A 9,317-nucleotide genomic window follows, 5' to 3' on the forward strand; every position below is an offset into this window, starting at 1 on the left:
CACCTGAAACAGACGGCAGACTTCTTCCTTCTATTCCTTAAACTGCTCATTAAAATTTTGGGGTTCCCATTGGTCTCTCTATGGCAAAGATTGTTCATTGTCTCCCAACATCCATTTCCCTCTTCTTTTTGGTGTAGCTAGACACATGGCCGCTGGACTAATGACTACATTTCCCAGCCTCCCTGGAAGCTTTTCTTTTTAATTAAAAATATTTATTACAGTAAAAGACACATTGCCACCAATCTTCCCCAAAATACTCCCTCTTACTTCAAACACACTTATCCTGTCCTTCTTGCCACTTTTTTTTTTTATTGGGGAAGGGGAACAGGACTTTTTTATTGGGGAACAGTGTGTACTTCCAGGACTTTTTCCCAAGTCAAGTTGTTGTCCTTTCAATCTTAGTTGTCCTTTCAATCTTTTGATAGAGTATATGTGACATTTTATGTAACATGAAAATATTAACCACAATATTAATAATATTTTATTAATAATAATTAAAATATTATTAATATTTTCATTTGTGACTTTTTAAATCTTAGTACTGGCTTTTCCCCCCTATAGGGTTATCTCTGTAAGGACCTGGCCCACAGGCAGGCAAGCTACCAGGCAAAGCAGTCGGGGTCTCCAGGCTGCATGGGAACGCTGCTTAGCAGACAGCCAGTTCTGTACGCTGGCCAGTCGTCGAGGTCTCCCGGCTTTTGGGGGCGCAGTGTGCATGAGAGGAGGCCTGCAGGGCCCGCCAGATCGTTTCTCCCACCGAACGCCCTTTGTCTTGCGGGACCTGTATCACCTCGCTTCTCCTCCACCTTGGGGCCGATCACTTCCCTCCCGCCGGCAGCCACCGGAGACTCTCCCGGGTCCGTAAGTCTCAATGAACCTCCGTCCCGCACTCAGCCAGCTGGCGTTTCCTTTGGGTTAAGATTCTCAGGCACGAATCTTAAAACAACTCGGACTCAGTCCGAAAAATCTCTCTTAAGTTATATGCTAAGTCAATAGAAAATTGTCCTTTACTTTTACACATTAAAATATTTACTTCTCAGGAATATGCCAATCAAATGAAATGAGGAAATAATAGTGATAATAATAAACATTTACTAAAATCTTACTTTGTGCCAGGCATTGTGTGAGAGTTTCACAACATTCTTTTGAGTGTAGCTGTAATAGTACAACTTATTTTCTTGTTAAAGGTGAGAGAGGAGAGGTGTATTTGTATTATTTGTGCATTCAGACTTCCAGACGTTGATTTTTACTTGTCAGGAGAGGAATCATTCACAGTTACTGACAACCGTTCTGAATTTAGCTCCAACTCAGGAGGTCGTTCTGCTAATTTTCTGATTCTTCAACAGGACTTTGAAGAAATCCTGGTTCATATCCTAAGTAAACTTCAATTGTACTAGTAACTTATTTGATTTATTTTATTATTTGGCTCATTGTAAGTTAAAGTCACTTGTAGATTTAATCTCCAGTACTTTTCCTTAAGTTGCTGACTCTTCAGTTTGTTGTTCATTTGTTTCCTATTGCTAACTGTAATAAATCACCACAAATTTAATAGCTTAAGACAACACAAACTTACTACCTCACAGCTCTGTAGGTCAGAAGTCTTGGCTGCCTCAAGACTCAAATGGTTTCTCTGCTTCAGGGTTCACACGGCAGAAATCAAGGTGTCATTGGCTGGGTGGGTTCTTGGTGGGAGGCTCTGGGGAAGAATCCGCTTCCAAGTTCTTTTAGGTTGCCTGAATTCAGTTCCTTGCAGTTGTAGAACTGAGGTTCCCATTTCCTCACTGGATGTCAGCAGAGGGCCACCCTGTCCTCCTGGAGGCCCCCGCTGTTCTTGCCTGTGGGCTCTCAGAGCCGGCACGGTTCACCAAACCTTCTCATGCTTAGAACCTCCCTGACTTCTGCCTCTAGTGGAGAAAGTTCTCTTCTTTTACCAGCTCATGGGATTAGATTGGGTACACATGGCTAATCCAGGATAATCTCTTTATCTTTAGATCTCTTACCTTAATTACATTTTACCTTAATTACAGAGTCCCTTTGCCATATTCATAGATGTAATTCAAGGGGCAAGGGTCAAAGGGACCCTTTGCGACCCCCCAAATTTATGTTGAAGTCCTAACCCCCAGTACCTTCTGACTACATTTGGAGATAGGGCCTTTAAAGAGGTAATTAAATTAAAATTAGGTCATTAGTGTGGGCCCTAACCCAATGTGACCGGTCTTTTTATAAGCAGAGGAGATTAGGACATAGACACACATGGAAAGAAGGAAGACCATGTAAAGACAGGGAAAAGATGGTCATCTATAACTAAGAAGAGAGGTCTCAGAAGAAGCCAATGCTGCCAATCCCTTGATCTAGCGCTTCTAGCCTTCAGAATTGTAAGAAAATAAATTTCTGTAGTTGAAGCCACCCAGTCTGTTGTACTCTGCCATGGCCGTCTCAGCAAACTAATACAGGGGCCACAATTCTGCCAACCACAGTCATGAATTGTCCTCCAATTCTTCCACGGATCTGGGTAAATTGCCCATCTACAAGTGGGATGCTTTCTTACAAAAATTAATTCTTTTGGAAAAGGTATTTTAACAATCAGTTTTCTTTCAGATGAAAACAATATAACAATACAAAGTTGTTTTTTTAACTAAGGCTGTGGGATTAAACCAAATCATTCAAGAACCTAGCTAAATCGTTGTCAGTAAACTCCATTTAATTTTTAAGGAGTTAACAAAAAGCTCATTCTCTCTGGGTGTTCTATCTTTAATACATCTTTTTTCCAACTTAGAGAGAAATGTTTTTGGGAGGTGGAGCTGCTCTGTTCCTGGATTTTCGTGCGACTTCCACTTCAAAATCCTGCTTCCTAGGTCTACCTGATGTTGTAGCTAAAAAAAAATAAATAGAATAGAATAGAATAGAATAGAATAGAATAGAATAGAATAGAATAGAATCTCAGTCCCTAAGACCTGCTGAAGGTGTGGACCCAGAGAAAAATCCCAACCTTGTTACTTGTCTTCTTTGTGCCTGAAACTGGGGAACAGAATGAAGCTGAAGGAAAAGTTACCTTACAAGGTATTTCTTTTTTTTTTTTTCTTTTTTTTTTTCTGGGCAGAAACTTTTATTTCCAGGACACATGTGGACAAGCAAGTCAAAGTAAACATTCTATTTGAAAGAGAAGAAAAGGAAAATATACCAGTACATATCATGCAAGGAGCAAAAATTCCTAGAAAAAGGCAAAAGTTGCACAGCAGCAATTATGACCCTTAACAGTATTTTGTTACATTGAAAGATACATCCTGCCACACATCCTGCAGGAAAAACTTCTTTCATGAGGGGTCGCACCTCATCTACCCCATATGGTTAAAAATGGCTGAGTGTGAAACTCACCGAGTCAGTTTAGAGATGGGGAAACAGGGCCAGGATGTTAAATGTCATTGCTGCGGCCACCAGGAGTTAGCACATTTATCACTATGCTGAATGCTTTCTCCTCCACCACTCTCTCCTTTCTACCCTCATGGCAGGACTCCGTCTCTTCCTCACTAAAAAACCCAGGCCACCAACGTATCTTGTTCGAACTGAAAAACGTTAGGCAGTGCACACGGTTGGCTGCTGTTGTCTGGAAGGCTGAGTGTAGCAGCCAGGACTGGAGTGCCAGGACCTTCCCACACCTGAAGTCGTGTAGTAAGTCACGTAGAGTAGGCCACGTTCCTGAACGTGTTCTCTTGGGATCATTTTCCACACCTGGTCACTCTGCCCTAGATGGGCACCTGTACTCTCAGGTTGGGCAGCCCAGAATGTGGTGACCATCCTGACAGAGGTGACTTCACAGGGTAACCTGAGCAAATGATGGCTGTGAGGGGGAGATGATACTAAAAAGGTCTGAAAAGCATCATGGGAATAGCAAGCCAATTTGAATTGTTCAGGTTAAAATATTCACAAGTTCAGGGTAACACAGAGAGAAGGAGAGAAAGAGAGTGTGCGATAATGGTGTAATTCACCTGCCTGAGTCAATCATGTTTGGTAAGTGGGTGGAACCAGAAGTGAAGAAGAGAAATGAAGACTGAGAAGAGAAAAACAACAATAAAAAAGTAAGGTTCGACTCAAAGTTCAGGTGAACTGCAGAGCCTTAATTTGTATTCCTGCAAAATAATTTACAGTCATCTGCCAGTGTCACGCTTAACATGCCTTGTTGCCTCTGGTATCCTTAGGAGGAAGTAGTGAAGGGCCCACATTTCAGCATTTTTCAGTGGTAATTTCAAGCTCTGTAGCTCCAGCTCTTAGTAGCGCTCTGGTTCAATTACGTCTTGTCCTTCTATTGAACTTTTTCCACTTTTCCCTGCTTTTGGCAATTCTTTCTCCTTCTTGTTTTTATTCGGCATGGCTGGTGCGGGCCGGCCCCCCTGCAGCAGCAGCGCCCCCGCCCCGGCGTCGCGCCCTCCCGGCCGCGGTCGCTGCCGCCGCCGCCGCCCGGGGACTGAGCCGTTCGCTCGCTCGCGCTTCCCCTTTTCCAGGCTCCCAGAGGCTGCGGCTGCGGCGGCGGCGGCGTCTCCAAGGTATTTCTTTTTTGCTTGTGTAAGTCTTCTGGGAAGGCATAAAAAAAAATTTTATTCTTGACTCTGGGTAATATATTTCGCTACCAGGTAAAAAAATACGTCTTCTTCCCAAAAATAGAATTTTCCCAAATTGATGCAAATAGAATTAGGGATCACAACATGTTGACATAGCAAAACTCTCCACCAAAAGGCTCCTGCCCATACTGGATTTTCTATATATAATACTTTTTCCGAACCTCCAAGGATAATGTATACCAAGGGTCCTACGAGATATTTTTGTGCCAGTATTCATGGTCACCAGTTTCAACTGGGCCTTCAGCAATGCTAGGAACTCCTACTACATATCTCTGGTTACTTCCTCTCCTATTATTTGCCACCACCATTTTAAACCTTCTGCTTTGAGATGCACAAATCCCATTTCCATATACAAACCCTATTCCTCTGTTACAGTGGCTATCTTTCTCCTTCTACCATTGTCTGTGTTCCAGAGCCCCTTGCTCCTGCCCTCTCTGGAACTTTCCATTTATTACTTCATTGGACCCCTCTGTATCTCTTCAAGGATCTTCTTTTGGCTTCTGACAGCAAACTCACCTTATTTTCCTTCCATTTCTCTGGCAACTCCTTCTCGAAATCCCTTACTGGCTTCCTTCTGCTTATTCTTAAATGTTAGTCTTCCTCTGTACACAAACCAAGACACTCTTCTCACTTTCTCTGTTGTCACACAGCAGCCTAGCAGATTGTCCCCCCATGTCTTTCCTTAAGGAAAGAAGAGTCTGTGAGACCGTGCATCTCTAGGACTGTATATTTCTCTGTATTTAGTCTCCAAAAGAGGGTTTGCAGCCAATGACGAGTAAGATTCCCCATGGGGGGGACAACTCAAGCCAGGCGGAACCCTGTGGAGACCCCCATGAGCTGCCTTAAAAAGATTTGGGAAGGGGCCTTGTCTCCCCTTCCCCCTGCCTGGGAAAAACGCCTGCTGGTTCTGACTTTTCCCTTTCACCTAATTGGGAGAAAAGCCTTGAAAGTGATAAGATTAAGCTCTCTCTGTTCAGCTCTGTGAAACAATTTCAACATGTGATATATGTTCCTTAAAAGAGTTGCATACCTCACCTCAAGGACTTTCTGCTTTGGCTGTTTGAAGATCAACATAATTGGTTTGGGTTGTTTCCATAACGTGACAAATGAGTCCCATAGACCGTGCCAAAAACACTGCTACTCCCTTGTATACTTATCAATACAAACCTCCAGTCAGCTTTGTTCTGGGCTCCAGTCTTTCAGAACTGTGAGACCCCTGGCCTTCTGAGATTTAAATACATTAAGTCTCTGTATGTTTCTTTCTTAAAAACTTAACCCAAAGCCACCCCTTCTCGCACCCTCACTGCCCATGTTGTGCTGGACGCGACATTTCTCCTTTCTCCTCAGATATTGTCACTCATTGCCATGTTCAGTTGCCATCACAATGATGACTCCCAATCCAGTTCAGTCTTCTGTGTAGAGATTTAAACCTGCATATTCAACTATTCTGCCTCCATCTGGGAACTTTTTAGGCTGCTCAAACTCAACATGTCACAAACTGAGCTTACAATTCTCCCATCCCCACCCCAACCTGCTGCTACTTCAGTGTTTCTTATTTCAGTAAATGATATCAGTATCCATCTCCACCATTTCCTCATGTACCTCCCTCTCCCTCATCCTTTGCATCCAAAACTACTCAGTTTCATCTACTCTTCCTCCCACATATCTCTTGAATCAGTCATTGCTTTTCCCATCTCCACAGCCACCACCATAATCTAATCACCATCATGTCTCCTCTGGGCTATTGCAACTAACACTTCTTGTAAAGTTGTTGTCTTTACAGCCATGAATGATGATACAACCATGTTGGGAATTTGGGTAAAAAGTCAGTGGGATATGTGTTTAAAGGATGAAAAGTTCTCATTATCATGATGGGAGGTCAATAAATAATGTCTAAAAATGATTAATCAAGAAATATCAGTATAAGTGTATAATTTAGAGATAAAAGGTAAACAGGAGGAGAAATAGAAGAATTGAAGGTGGTTGCCTGTGGGAAGTATAACTAGGGGTAGGGACAGGAAGAAAAGGACTACTGTTTTTATAAGTCTTTAAGAATATTACTATACATACACACAATTTTAACAAAAATAAATTTATGAAAATATAATTACTTCATGAGTTCATAATAAATCCAGATCACTAAATAAATCCCATTGGCTGCCTTAATGCTGGTGTAGCTTTCTTTTTCTTTTTTTTGAATTAAATGTATTGGAGTAACATTGGTTAATAACATATACATTTCAGGTATACAATTCTATAATACATCAACTATATATTGAACTGTGTGCTCACAACCCAAAGTCTAGTCTTCTTCTGTCACTATATAGTTGACCTCCTTTACCCTCTTCATCCTTCCCCCACCCTCTTCCCCTCTGGTAACCACTGGTGTTTTCTTTAATACAGTATCTCCTTAGCTCCAGAAAGGGTTAAAGCTGGCATCATGGAAAGACAACTGGATAACTTTGCTCTACTCTAAACGAAGAGCTAAAAATGTTGTCATAAAAAGTAGTTGGTGTTAGCATAACCTTCTTGGTTTATTTGTGAAATTTCCTGAAAATGATATATTAGTTCAAATACTACATAACTAGAAATGATTCTGATTCTATCTTTGAATATTTACAACATTCCAAATTGTTTTAAATTAAAGAAGTCTCTTTTTATTTTTAAATAAACTATACTAGAAAAATAAAAAAAATTATTATACAATAAAATATTGTAAAAGAAAGAGTTGATTTTTATCCTTCCACTTCACATTAGCATCACCCTTTTGAACTCAATAAAAGTGTATAATGTTTATTTTAAAATACTCTTTGTTTTTTAGGCCCTGAACTAAGGTCTTATCTTACTTGGGAAGGTCTCATTTGATAACCTGCGGATCTAGTTCTTTCTGAGTGGGCTGTTTTTAGGGCATTGGCATGTGTATTGTTTTGGAAACACTGCACTCCCAGGTTTAATGCCAGGGTTAGCAGAATGGGTTCATTAGTCATGTGCTGAAGGGTATCCTGAAAATGCAATGGAAGAAATAGACAGATAATTATAAGGGAGGTATCAAGGTTAGGAACAGCAAGTTTTCAAGTCAAATGGCCAGAGTTCAAACCTTGGTTTCCCCATTTACTGTGTATTTATCCTCAGCTACCACATCTTTAAATTGGGTGCACAATTACTCAGAAAAAAAAAAAAAAGAAATCTTGCCATTTGTGACAACATGGATAGACCTAGAGGGTATTATGCTGAGTGAAATAAGTCAGACTGAAAAAGACAAATACCATATGATTTCACTTATATGTGGAATCTAAAAAAGGAAGCAAAACAAATGAATAAACAATACAAAACAGAAGCAGACCCGTAGACATAGAGAACAAGCTGATGTTTGCCAAAAGGGAGGGGGTGAAGGGATGGGTGAAATAAAAAATTGGAAAAAAAAAGAACAGATAAGACAAATAGAAAACACATAGTAAGATAGCAAAATGGTAGATTTAAATTCAACTATAGCAATAATTACGTAAAGTATAAATGATCTGAACACTCCACTTAACAGACAAAGATGTCAAATAGAATAAAAAAAAAACTGCCAAACCCACTTTAAATATGGAGCTACAAACAGATTAAAGGACAAAGACAGGATAAAATAGTCTATGCAAACACTAATCCAAAGAAAGCTGGACTGGCTGTATTAAAATAAAAATAAGTATATTTAGGAGAAATATTATCAGAGATAAGATTATATGTTTTCTAGCAATAAAGGAGTCAAATTATCCAAAGGGAATATCAATCTTAAATTTGTATGCATGTAATAGCAGAAATAAAAATAAAAAATAAATTGGGTGTACAAGTTACTATTTTTTACTAATTTCACTAGTTTGCATAACAAATGACTACTCCAAAACATAGGAGCATAAGACGACCATTTATTATGCACATGGATTCTGTGGGTGAGAACTTTGGACACAACACGGGGTTAGCTTAAAACTCACGATGCGTGATGAGGAATTTGGACGTGGCACGTGCAGGATGACTTGTCACTGCTCACGAACTTTAAGGCCCTCTCCTGGAAGACCCCTTTACTCACCAGCCTGGCAGTTGCTGCTGGCTCAGTCTGGGGCCTCAGTTCCTCTCTAATGTGGTCTCTGTGGGGGCTCTGAGCCTGCTTCTTCACAGTCTGCTGACTGGCTTTCAGAGCAAGTGCCCCCAAAAGAGTGAGCCACTGGAAGCCGTGTCACTCTTCCTTAACTTAGCCTCCCAAGTCCCCCCATGACGCTGCGTATACTGCACTGTATTCTTTAGTCACCAAGGCCGGCCCATATTCAAGGGGAGGCAATTAGGTTCTACCTTTTCTGGGAGGAATGTTAAAGATTTTGCCTTGGTGCAGGGCATTCTGGTTATCTCTGGTCAGGACCCAAGTTCCCACATTTGCCAGGTTGCCCAGGGAAGCAAAAGTGACCTGCTAAGCTAAAACAACAACAACAACAACAACAAAAACATTCCTTTCCAAGTGAGAGGCAACAAGCACTTACTGAGATCAATAACAATAGCCATTCGGGCTGCACTGATTCAGGCAGAAGCCCGAATAGTGTTCTGATTAGGAGACAAAGGTGATGGGTATTTATGAGAAAGGAAAGGGGAACAATTACATCAATAGAAGGAAGGCATTTCTATTGGTGCAGATAATATAACACAGTCATGATAATTCTAAACAATGTC

Source organism: Rhinolophus hipposideros (genome assembly GCF_964194185.1).
Source record: "Rhinolophus hipposideros genome assembly, chromosome: 3".
NCBI classification, from domain to species: domain Eukaryota; kingdom Metazoa; phylum Chordata; class Mammalia; order Chiroptera; family Rhinolophidae; genus Rhinolophus; species Rhinolophus hipposideros.